Below are 14,081 nucleotides of genomic sequence, written 5' to 3'. Positions count from 1 at the left end.
CTTTTTTTCCTGATTAGATTTTCTCTTTTTATCCAGGGTATTTTATGAGCCCATATAAACTCGACTATAGCTTTTCTTAACTCCATCATCAATTTTTTGGGGGGATCTAATGGTATTGTTTGAAAAGTATATAATAGTTTTGGTAATATATCCATTTTTACTATATTGATTCTTCCTGTCCATGAATACATTAACTTATCATATTTCTGTAATAATTTAATAGCATTTCGGATTGTTTCCTCATAATTCATCCCCTGTAGTTGTTTCAAATCTTTTGTTATAAAGACTCCCAGATATTTAATTGCATTTTGTTTCCATTTGAATGGAAAATCTTCTTGCAGGAGTGAATATATTGTTTCGTTTACTGATATATTCAATATTTCTGATTTATCATAGTTAACTTTAAAATGGCTTAATTCCCCGAATCTTCTAAATTCTTTCATTAAATTTGGGGTAGTTATAATAGGGTTAGTTATGTATATTAACAAGTCGTCTGCATATGCAGCAATCTTGTATTCTTTATCTCCCACCTTTATCCCCTTAATGTCTTTATTGTTTCTGATTGCCGTGATTAGGTGTTCCATTATTAATACAAACAGTAAAGGGGAAAGGGGACAGCCCTGAAGGGTTCCGTTTGATATTTTTATAACCTTTGATAATACACCAATACAGAGCGGAAATCCTACTGAGCATTTTCGGGCCCATACCTAATTGTATTAGTGTTTCTTCCAAGAACCGCCATCCTATCCTATCGAATGCTTTTTCCGCATCTACAGCCAACATACATGTTTGGATGGCTGTTCTTTGGGCATATTCCACCAATGTACAAGTCTTTATGATATTATCCTTAGTTTCTCTCCCTTTTGTAAATCCAGCTTGATCTAAATTTATATAATTAGGTAAAATTGGTGTTATTCTGTTTGCGATGATTTTAGAATATAGCCTTATATCTATATTAGTTAAAGAGATGGGCCGGTAGTTTTTACATAGTGTATGATCCTTCTCTGGCTTTGGAATCAAAGCAATGTGAGCTTCTGTGCTTTGTGGTACAAAGCCTTGTATATTGGATATGGAATTGTATGTTTTTTTTCAAGATGGGGGTAATTATATCCTGAAAGTTCTTGTAAAATCTAGTGGTATACCCGTCGGGTCCTGGACTTTTTCCTGGAACTAATTCTGTAATAGTAAGGACGATAGGGGGCGCTAGATACCATATTATTCAAGTGCTCTAAATAAATAAATAAATCTCCTGCATTACCAAAAAATGGAAATGTAAGAAAGCTAGGGGGCGCTAGATACCATACTATTCAAGTGCTTTAAATAAATAAATATCCTGCATTACCAAAAAAATGAAAAACATAATAATGACAAATCATAATTAGATTACACATTGGAGTGCCCACAATAGTGAAACAAATATATAGTGATTGATTGTCCACATAAAAAAGTGTTTTGAAGTGGTTGAAATGATATCTTTCAATAATATCCCAATCTTGTTGCTGTAAACGAAAGGTTTTCCATCACCAAAGGAAAATAAGAAAAAGGAAAACACCTTGAAGTAGTAGATATCTGCTTACCAGATACCAATGACTCCTTTAGTTAAAAAGAGAGTCACTAGCGCTTGTGCAGGGTTGTGCCTGCTCACATGGATGGCCGGACTGTGGTTGGTATTATAGGCATGGATCGTTCCCGTCAAGCTCATTCAAGATAGGATAAGGATACATAGGAAACAAAAACAGTCTCCATAGCGTAAAACCATTTATTAAAAAAGTAAACAAATTAAAAAGCCAAATGGCCGCTTACATTGGTGGGTGCCTACCCGGCACTGGGGCTGCTTGCATGTCAGGGTGACTTCACAGTCAAAAAAAGCCTTTCATGTCTCCTCCACGCTGGCGTGCGTTCCAGCTTACACAGGGGGGCAGCCAAAGGATCCGGATGTTGTTGGGTGATAGGACATGTGACCACGTGGACAATCAATCACTATATATTTGTTTCACTATTGTGGGCACTCCAATGTGTAATCTAATTATGATTTGTCATTATTATGTTTTTCATTTTTTTGGTAATGCAGGATATTTATTTATTTAAAGCACTTGAATAGTATGGTATCTAGCGCCCCCTAGCTTTTTTACATTTCCATTTTTTTGGTAATGCAGGAGATTTATTTATTTATTTAGAGCACTTGAATAGTATGGTATCTATCGTCCTTACATTCCTTTTTTTGATTATCTATTTTTTTGATTATTCAAAAATTGGGGAGCAGCTTACACTGATTGTTTATATATTTCCACAAATTTTCTTTATTGTTGGGAATGTTTTTTTACTAGATGTATCACCAGTATATGTAATTCATATATATTATCTGCTATCGACACCATTGGCGCGAAGGTTTTTACTATTTTCTAATTCTGTAATAGCTTGCTGGATCTCTTCTATTGAGATATCTTTTTCCAGGGCCTCGAATGTTTCTTTAGTGAACCTCGGCAGGGCTGTTTCTTCAATATATTTTTTAATCTTCTCCCTATTTGTTTCCTCCTCCTTAGTCCCCCGAAGTGTTTTAATATTATACAGATTAGAGTAATATACATGAAATTCTTCTAATATTTCTTTTGGGTCATATGTATACTCCCCATCTGGTTTTAGTATTTTAATTATGGATGTTGTGGTTTGTTGGTCTTTTAATGTTTTAGCCAGTATTTTCCCTGTCTTGTTTCCATGTTGGTACCATTGTGCTCTATTTTGATCCCTGATCCTTAGAGATTCCTCATCAAGCATGGCTTGCAATTCCATTCTTTTCCCTTTTAATTTTATTTTATCTGACGAATTAAGATTCTGTTTATGTTTTTTCTCCAGTTCCTATATTTCTATTATTAGCTGAGATTTCTTTTGTTCCTTTCTTTTTTTTAATCTTGAGCCATGCTTGATGAACGTCCCTCTTAATACACATTTTAATGTTTCCCATTGCATGGGAATTGATGTTTCATCATTCTCGTGAATCAACAGAAATTCCCTTATTGTTTTGCGTATATCCTCTGCGCACTCTTTATCTTTTAACAAGTTATCATTTAATCCCCAGTTACCCTTTATTTTTGCTTGTTCTATTACCTTAATTTCCAAATATAGCGGGCCATGGTCTGACCATAAAAACCCCCCTATATCTGATGATGGAGTCATCAACATTCCAGAGTGGTTAATAAAAAAAGAATCTATCCTGTGGTAGGAGTCATGTATGTTAGAATAGTATAAATAATTCTTTTCCGTTTGATGTTGGGCCCTCCAGATATCCACTAGATGGTACTTCGCTAATAGCCCTTTAAATTCCTCTATTTTACTATTATTTCTGTGAGCGTGGGTGTTAGTTGTATCAATTTTTGTATCCATAATAAAATTAAAGTCCCCACCCATAATCACTATACCTTCCGCTTTCTCCATTGTGTTGTTTAAAGTCCTCATCCCCATCCTTATCTGATCGTAATTTGGTAAATATAGATTAATGATTGCAAAAACTTTCCCATATATCGCTACTTTTATAACCAAGGATCTACCATCTTTACCCATATATTTTTGTAGTATTTGATGGGGTACATTCCTATGGAAAGCAATGGATACCCCTCTTGATTTAGAATAAGAAAATGTATCATGTACCCAGTTATTATAGTTTCGATTATTAAGTTTCGGAATGTGATTTGAACGAAAGTGTGTCTCTTGAAACAGTATAATATCTATTTTTTGTTTATTAAATAAATTTAGAATTTGGTTTCTTTTATTAGGAGAGTTAAGGCCTCTTGCATTGAAGGAACAAAACTTAATTTCGGCCATAAAAAAAAAAAAAAACACACTCTCACACACCCCACACACTCAATCTACTCTACGTCTACTTGACTAATAAAAAAGTCTGTCTTACTAACTAAAGTATTAGTATACCTATTGTGGGGGACTTTGAGTCTGGTGACCAAGAATTTTCGCCCGATCGTCAGCCACATGCCGCACTTTAAATGCTGGTTTTTTGCTTTTACAAGCTGTCTTCCTTTTCACCTCTTCCACCTTTATTCCATCATACTTCTCATTTTCCACTACTATACCCTCTATCCTTTTTATTACTTCATTATCTCTCTCTTTCCCTCTTTTTCATTTTTATATATCGGGATTGGAGATTTCCCTAATCTTTGGAGATGGGAGGGCGCGGGGCGGGGGGGGGCCTTGTAAATTGTAGGTCATTCCTCCCTATCAGAAAAAAAAAATGTATTAATCCCTCTTATTAAAAACATCAAATTCAATTCAATATCCAAGTGCAAGAAACATATATGTTATCTCCTATGTATGTTTCCTATTATAAATTATTATTCCATGTCACACCTTTTCCAAAAAAAAAAAAAAAAAATACACACTCGTGTAACAATTTACATCCTCCTTTTGATACCCTCTGTGTTACGTCTTATACTAAAAAAAAGAAAGAAAACATTTATTAATCCCTCTTATTAAATACATCCAATTCAATTCAACATCCAGGTGCAAGAAACATATATGTTATCTCCTATGTGCTTATTGTTTCCTATTATAAATTATTATTCCATGTCACACCTTTTCCAAAAAAAAAAAATACACACTCGTGTAAAAATTTACATCCTCTTTTTGATACCCTCTGTGTTCCGTCTTATATATAAAAAAAAAAACATTTATTAATCCCTCTTATTAAATACATCAAATTCAATTCAATATCCAAGTGCAAAAAACATATATGTTATCTCCCATGTGCTTATTGTTTCCTATTATAAATTATTATTCCATATCACACCTTTTCCAAAAAAAAAAAGCCAAAAAAAACCACACCCGTGTAAAAATTTACATCCTCCTTTTGATACCCTCTGTGTTCCGTCTTATAAAAAAAATAAAAAAATTACATCCATATATTATTATTCTCGGTGCTCTAGCTTAAATAATATTATCACATGATTGACCTCTATTCCTCTAACCCCCCTTTCTTCCCCCCACCCTTATTAATCCCTTTTATTAGATACGTCCAAATAATTTCAGTATCTAAGTGCAATAAACATATCTGTTATCTCCTGTGTGTTTTTATTTCCAAAAAAAGAAATAAATCTAATCTTAAAATATCTAATTTCCCCCTCCCCCTAACCCGCCCACCCCACACAGATTCAGACCCATTTATGATTTTTTAAGTGTTTTCATATATGGAATGGGCCAGTCTGGTAGTGCTATTTCTGGAATTTTAAGTCTTCCAGGTCTCTGAATGATGTAGTAAGTCCTTCCTTTAGAACTTGTAGTTGAAATGGAAATGGAAATTTCCATCTGTATTGAAGATTATTCTTTATTAATTGCTCCACAAGGGGCCTTAACGCTCTTCTACAGTCCAGTTTGAATTTTGATAAATCTTGAAAGAACAATAGTAGGTCTCCGTCATATAGGATATTTTTGTTTTGACGTGCTGCAAGCATAATTTTATCCTTTGTATGGGCAAAATGCATTTTGCAAATAACATCACATGAGTTATTCAGGTCTGGTCTTCTCATTCCTGTTATTCTGTGTGCTCGATCAATGATTAAGTCTTTTATATCAATATCCTGGACAATTTCCTGAAAAATATTTTGTAATGTTGTTATAAGTTCTTTTGAGCTCACCTCTTCCTTTAAACCTCTAATTCTTATATTGGATCTTCTATTTCTATTTTCTTGTTCATCTAAATTGTTTATTACTTGCTTTAGTTGTTTTCCTTGCTTCTGTATTTTTTCCTTTATCTTTATCAATTCCTGTTCCGTTCTTGAGACTCTCTTGTCTATTGTGTTCATTTTTTCTTGTGTATTTTTTGTGGATATTTTAAGCTCTTGTATCTCCGTTTTATGTAATTTTTCCAGCCTATACACGTATTGATCCATATCTGCCCTAGTTGGGAGTGATCGAATGTATGTTCTTATATCCCATTTTTCTTTATCCTCCTCCTTTTGTTCGTTTATTGACCCTGTTGTGTCAATTGGTGAACTATTTCTGGGGTGATTTATTTGTTCTTCCCCTGATGATCTAGATGTCACAGATGATTCCGCTATATTTGATAGTTCCTGTGATGTTTGTAATGCTTGTGTTGCTTGGGGAGACTGTGGTTGTAACTGTTGAAAGAACTCCTTGATGTCAGTTGTTTGCATTGGTTGTGCCCCTGTAGTGTTTTTATTATTGCCTTCTGCTTTATCTTTTTTACTCCTTTGAGGTTGTGATGTTTTGTAGCCTTTCTTGGGTGCCATATTAATTGCTCTCTCCTTTTCCTTCCCTCTGTATCCTTTTGCTAGATGTTTATTAAGCTTGTGGGTGTTATACCAGGCTACCCTTTATTTTTCCTTTCTTTCTTTTTCTCCCCCTCTTCCTCTTTACACCTTTATCAAACCTTTATTTTCGTATTTTCTATTTGTATTGGAGCAATGGGGGAGGGCACTGAGGGAATCCTATTGCCTTACAGTCCCTTTAATTCCTCCGATTTTAAACTGTTCAAAAAATAGAGTATAATCAAGTCTGTCCCCGATACTGTTAAGCTGAAAATTTTTTTAATTGTTTATATTCATTTATTTTGAGCGCTATGTCCCTTTGTGTATTTATCTTCAAAGATAAGAAATACAGTTCTTTATATTGCTTCCAATGTCATACCTGTTGCTCCGGTTTCGGTGTGATTCCCCGTTTTTGGAGATATGTATTATATTGTAGTGTAGGCGGCTAACCTTCAATATGCTGTTTTTTTGTCATGGAGATCCCCAGATCCGCCTGATCTCTGCCGTTCAGTTCTCGAGGCATCCGCCGGAGATGACGTTCTCAAACGAGCTGTCCCTGCCATCCGCTTACGCAGACCCACAGAGACTCCCGCCCGGCCACGTCCGCTGTCTCCTGGCTCTGTCCTCGGAAGCAATCACGGCACCCCACAGGCTCGTCTCCTCTCGGATCTCCCAGATCTCCCGTTCCGCCTCAACCGCCTTTGCTGCTCCGACCGCTCCCTCTATTGTTCCAGCTCCGTTGTGTCACGGCAGGATAAGTAGGTGGGTAGACTCTCGAGGAAAGCCGGCAGCATGTTAGGTGTGTGCGTTGGCTACACAGACCTCCAGTGTCTGCAGCATGTCAGGCGCTCGATCTCCCTAAGCGGCCATCTTGGTCAGCATCTCCTCCCCTAGATTCAGTAATTCATCCTGAAGGTCCCAGGGCATGGGAAGTTGAACACTGCAATGCAGGATATTTAACAAAACATAGTACTGTCTTTTTCTTGGTAACATGGAAAAATCACAAAACATTTAAATTAAATGCTTGGCAGATGCCTTAAAGAACACTATATGAGATAATGTTTCCCTACAAGGGTCTCTGCCCACCGGATACCTATTAGGGAAGAGTTACATGCCCTCTACATTATACTAGGCGTAAGGAATTAAATTAAGGTAAGAAAATAGACATACTCACTTTTCATATATGTATTGTTTATATGTCTTTTGGCATCTCCACTTGACTGGTTTTAACCAGGATATTTATCCCCAATGTAGGTTACTATACCCATACTTAGTTAAAAGTAGGGTGCGTACTTATCTACCCCTAGCTACACTGATTATACCCCAGTAAGTACACTATGATATTCCATCCTTTAATAGTGTTTACAATGTATATGTAACGTTTCCACTCCTTTTATATCAACTTTGCTCTGTTCATTCTAGATGTTCCCCCATATCTACCTTTAGGGGGGCTTGGACTACTACTCACACTCTCTCCATACTTATTACTGTGTTTCTGTAAGCAATTTGCATTCTAAACATTAGTATGTACAGTATGTTTTATACAGTATCTTACAAAAGTGAGTAAACCACCTCACATTTTTGTAAATATTTTATTATATCTTTTCATGTGACAACACTGAAGAAAAGACACTTTGCTACAATGTAAAGTAGTGAGTGTACAGCTTGTATAACAGTGTACATTTGCTGTCCCCTCAAAACTACTCAACACACAGCCATTAAGGTCTAAACCGCTGGCAACAAAAGTGAGTACACCCCTAAGTGAAAATGTCCAAATTGGGCCCAATTAGCCATTTTCCACCCCGGTGTCATGGGGCTCATTAGTGTTACAAGGTCGCAGGTGTGAATGGGGAGCAGGTGTGTTAAATTTGGTGTTATTTCTCTCACTCTCTCATACTGGTCACTGGAAGTTCAACATAGCACCTCATGGCAAAGAACTCTCTGAGGATCTGAAATAAAGAATTGCTGCTGTACATAAAGATAGCCTAGGTATAAGAAGATTGCCAAGACCCTGAAACTGATCTGCAGCACAGTGGCCAAGACCATACAGCGGTTTAACAGGACAGGTTCCACTCAGAACAGGCCTTGCCATGGTCGACCAAAGAAGTGCACATGCTCAGCGTCATATCCAGAGGTTGTCTTTGGGAAATAGATGTATAAGTGCTGCCAGAATTGCTGCAGAGGTTGAAGGGGTGAGCCTGTCAGTGCTCAGATCATACCCACACACTGCATCAAATTGGTCTCTTCTAAAGATAATGCTAAAGAAAGCCTGCAAACAGTTTGCTGAAGACAAGCAGACTAAGAACATGGATTACTGGAACCATGTCCTGCGGTCTGATGAGACCAAGATAAAATTATTTGGTTCAAATGGTGTCAAGCGTGTGTCGCGGCAACCAAGTGAGGAGTACAAAGGCAAGTGTGTCTTGCCTATAGTCAAGCATGGTGGTGGGAGTGTCATGGTCTGGGGCTGCATAAGTGCTGCCAGCACTGGGGAGCTACATCTCATTGAGAGAACCATGAATGACAACATGTACTGTGACATACTGAAGCAGAGCATGATCCCCTCCCTTCAGAGACCAGGCCGCAGGGCAGTATGCCAACATGATAACGACCCCAAATACACCTCCAAGACAACTACTGCCATGATTAAGAAGCTGAGGGTAAAGGTAATGGACTGGCCAAGCATGTTTTCAGACCTAAACCATCTGTGGGGCATCCTCAAATGGAAGGTGGAGGAGCACAAGGTCTCTAACATCCACCAGCTCCATGATGTCATCATGGAGGAGTGGAAGAGGACTCTAGTGGCAACCTGTGAAGATCTGGTGAACGCCATGCCTGAGAGGGTGTAAGCAGTGCTGGAAAATAATGGTGGCCACACAAAATATTGACACTTTGGGCCAAATTTTGACACACTTTTGTTGCCAGCAGTTTAGACATTAATGGCTGTGTGTTGAGTTATTTTGAGGGGACAGCAAATTTACACTGTTATACAAAAGTACACTCACTACTTTACATTGTAGCAAAATGTAATTTCTTCAGTGTTGTCACATGAAAAGATATAATAAAATATTTACAAAAATGTGAGGGGTGTACTCACTTTTGTGAGATACTGTATATACTTTACGAGTTGTGTACCTATTTTGTCTTTACCTTTATTGTAGACTTGAGTAAATTTTAATGTTCAAAAGGTCCTGAAGAAGCGTATGACACGTGAAACATGGTCAAGCAATGATGAACTTTTTTAAATGAACATCATCATCCCTCAGTTAGCCACCTCTTGATATGAGGCAACTAGGAATTGTGGTTGTTTGCAGTATTGTGTATGTACTGTAACCACTTGGGGGCTCTGTAATTCTTACGAACAATATACTTTATACCAATAGTATAAAAGTATTCTTTTTTGCCCTCTTTTACCATTGGGGTGTTTAGTAGACATGTGCACACTGAAATATTTTGTTTCGGAATTTCGTTTTTGTCCGAAAAATAAATTTATTTAGTTACTCCCGAAATTCGTTTTTATTAATTTTGTTTTTCGTTGAAAATTGCATTCGTCCGAAAATCCAAATTAAGGTCGAATCTGTCATTAAAGGATTATGGTGTCTGTTGAATGTTCAAAGAAGATTCGACAGAGCAGCTAAACTGTACGACACCGTATAGTTTACCTGCTCCGTCGAATCTTCTTAGAACTTTCAACAGACACCATAAGCCAAAGTATGTGTGTACTTAGTTCTAGCTATTTTACTGCTCCTCCTCTTTGGTTACAATCAGCCAATAACATTCATCATCATCATTATTTTTATTTATCTTTTCTCCCCTACGTCAAATCTTTTCTCCCCTACATTGAATCTTTCCTCCCCTACGTCGAATCTTTTCTCTCTACGTCAAATCTTTTCTCTCTATGTAGAATAATCTTGGACTAATAGAGTTAAGGTTAGGCACATTCGACCACAGGTTTAATGGACACAGATTGTTATTGTTATCATGATGTCGAATCTCCTATCTATATCGAACTGTTGTAGCAACGAAAACGAAAATAAAGCATTTTTTTATGTCGGATCTTTCGTTTTTCGGACTCTGCACTTTCGTTATTGTTTGTTAAAACGATAACGAAAATACCTGAAATTCGGACGAAAATGCATTCGGACCAAAACGAATGCACATGTCTAGTGTTTAGCATTGTTGTTTTCTACTTCCTTCTGTTAGAATCTCTGATTTTCTATATAAGGTTGACTATGGAGTCTTCTGTCTGTTAACACTACTACTGGAGCAGCACAGCGGGATCCCGTGTTTCTCATCAGTTGGAGTCCGCCTTGCTCCCCCATTTGTCCTCTGGCTGCAGCGGAGGACTCCTGAGTCGATGTTGCTACTCAGGCCTACACATGATATTAGGTCTACCTTTTTTAGGCCAACCCAGCATTTTTGTTATTTTGCAGCTACACATCCTCAGAACTTTTTTTTTACTTTTTTTATTTAAATTTTTTGTTATTATGTTCTTTTTTTTCTTTTGCCGTGTACACACGGGCAAATTTTTCGGCAGCAAAGGTCCGACAGTGTTTCCGACGGACTTTCGACAGACTTCTGACAGACTTTCTAAAGAACGGACTTGCCTACACACAATCACACCAAAGTCCGACGGATTCGGATGACCAGACTAAAATAAGGAAGTTGATAGCCAGTAGCCAATAGCTGCCCTAGCGTCGGTTTTCTTCCGTCGGACTAGCATAGAGACAAGCGGATTTTTCGACCGCGGACTCGAGTCCGTCGGAAAGATTTGAAACATGTTCCAAATCTAAAGTCCATAAGATTTTCGACAGAAAAAGTCAGCTGAAGGTCCGATGAAGCCCACACATGGTCGGATTCTCCGTCGGACTGGGTACGTCGGACCAGTCCGGTCGAAAAGTCCGTTTGTGTGTACACGGCATTACTCTTTTTTACCTTTGACATTTTTCTAATGTTTTCCACAGTACGGTATGGTATGTTGATTACTATAAGGCTATTAACCTATAATCCCACAGTTGGAAAGCAACCTGTTCCACTATGTCTGCATTGGCAACATTTTACTACCTTGGTATGTATAGCTCTGAAGTTGTTGTCATACAATGTGAAAGGCCTGAACTCCATCAAAAAACTATGGCTGGCTTTGAAGGAGTTCAGGTCCTCCGGTGTGGATGTGATCCTGTTTTAGGAAACCCACTTCCTCGCTGGAGGTTCCTTTAAATTTGTATCCAAATATTTTCTGATCTCTCACATGGCGTCTGATTCATCTGGTAAGGCTGGCGTCTCAATACTGATTAGACGCTCCTGCCCTCTCCAGATCCAGTCCACGCATCTAGACCCACACGGTCGCCACATAATAATGCAGTGTGTTTGTATGTCTTGTTCCCTTTACAATTATGAATGTATATGCACCTAACTCAGGTCAGATCAAATTCTTAACTGAAGCATTTGAATAGCTCCAAAGCTTCTCACAGCCCTTCACGGTGATAGATGGAGACTTCAATGCCATACTCTCCCATACACGAGATAGGAAATAACTATTCCACACTAAACTACCCCTTCCAGCACAATCTTTATCCACATCCTTTCGCAAACCAGCACGTGCCCACCACCTGTTTGACACTTGGCGGATTTAACAACCTACTAGCAAACAGTTCTCATTCTCTTCTCCTCCCCACAAAATGTTCTCTAGACTTGACCACTTTTCTGTGACGGCCCCTCTCCTACCCAACGCAGTGTCAGCTGAATTAGGCCATCACCTGGTTAGACTATGCCCCCCTGACTCTAGACCTTTCCCTCACCACTGCATACCCTAAGAAATGTCACTGGAGGCTTAATGAATCACTGCTAAATGACCCCAAAACTAAAGATGTACTTTCCTTCGCTCTGATAGAATACTTCCAGCTCAATATAGGCACTGTCTCCAGTCCATCCACTCTATGGGAGGCTCACAAGGCGTATATGAGGGGGCAATGTATTTCAATAAGCTCCCATAGAAAGAAGGATGCCACCCTCCTGAAATCGTCCTTACTGGTTGAACTGCAAACAGCTGAGCACTCCCTAGTTCACTCTCCCACCGTGGGTCGACTGCGGACAGTAACCTTGCTACAAAACAGGCTAAAGTCCCTGGAGATGTCAGCTATAGACAAATCCCTCCTATGGGCTAAGCAAAAGTTCTACGAGTTCTCCAACAAACCACATATAATGTTAGTTTCCAGACTCAACCCTAGGCCCTTCCATTCCTTTCCGGATCACCTTAAACAATCCAATGGGACCCCCCACCCACTGTCCACAAACCATGACTCGGGTCTTTGGTGAGTTTTGCACTAAACTTTACAATTGCTTAACCCCATGACTCCATCCCCCATTTGATCAGGAGACTTTTGAGACTTTTCTGTCAGACATGAAACTACCAAAACTGACCAAACTGGACCTACACATCTTAAACTCCTCCATTACTGGAGAAGAATTAGCTAATACTATTAAACACCTACCTCTACACAAATCCCCTGGCCAAGACTGTCTCCCCTATTCCTACTACAGGACATTTTCACAGATCTTGTCACCTCATCTATTATCTTTATACAACTCTCTTCTACAGGGCAAGGCCCCCACCAACCTTTTCTTCATTCCTATATCTCGGTCATTCCTTAACGAGATAAATACCCCTCTATCCCAGACAACTACCGACCAATTGCACTCCTAAATTCAGATTACAAATTCTTCACCAAAATTGTGGCCAATCGCCTATCCCAATTCCTAATCAAACTAATTAAGAGAGATGAAGTAGGCTTTGTTCCTACTAGACACGCTGGGGACAACACTAGGCACACCATCGATATAATCGATATACTGAACAGAGTATGCAGACCAGTATTGATCCTCAGCCTAGATGCCCAAAAGGTGTTTGATAGACTAAGCTGGCCCTACATGTTTGCTTTCCTTTCCAAAATTCATATATATCATATTCATATCTGCTTTATCAGCCCTCTACTCCAACCCCTCATCTCAGGTCCAAATGGCCTTATTTATGTCCCAAACCTTCCCTATGTCAAATGGTACCAGACAGGGCAGCCCTCTATCCCCGCCCGTATTCATTCTATGTCTGGAACCCTTGGCAGAAGCTATACGGTCCCATCCTGATATCTGAGGGGTTGCAATGCGCCATAGGGAATATAAATTATCCCTATTCACGGATGATATTCTGCTGACCCTCACCCACCCTCACATTTCCCTCCCATCCCTACGTGCCCTCCTTTCCCTGTTTAGCTCCCTATCTGATTACAAAATCAACACCTCTAAAACAGAAGCCTTGCCTTTACATATCCCCCCGGAATATCTAACATCCCTAAAAATCTCATACCCATACCACTGGTGCACCTCATCTCTTAAATATCTAGGCGTACAAATTACCCCTACCTACTCCTCCCTGTACTCAACGAACTACACACCACTGTTTAAGAACATCAATGCCATGTAAACTCGCTGGAATTTACTTCCAATATCATGGTTAGGCAGAATCAATGTGTTGAAAATGTCAGTCATGCCTAAACTATTATACTTTTTTGAGACCCTGCCAGTTCCCATGCCCATGTCTCAACTGAAACTTATAAAACGATGGTTCCTAAGATTCATATGGGGAAATAAGGCACACAGAGTAGCAAGCTCAGTGATCTCTCCCAGAAACTGAGGGGGTCTGGGGGCCCCAGACATTCACAAATCTACTTGGCCTCACATCTTTGTGCAGTGGTATCCTGGTCTAGCCTCTCGCCGCCAAATAGGTGGTCGGAGATTGAGATGGGTTCTCTATTC

Source organism: Aquarana catesbeiana, linkage group LG01 (assembly GCF_042186555.1).
Source record: "Aquarana catesbeiana isolate 2022-GZ linkage group LG01, ASM4218655v1, whole genome shotgun sequence".
In the NCBI taxonomy this organism is placed as follows: domain Eukaryota; kingdom Metazoa; phylum Chordata; class Amphibia; order Anura; family Ranidae; genus Aquarana; species Aquarana catesbeiana.
This window is presented reverse-complemented; position numbering follows the sequence as displayed.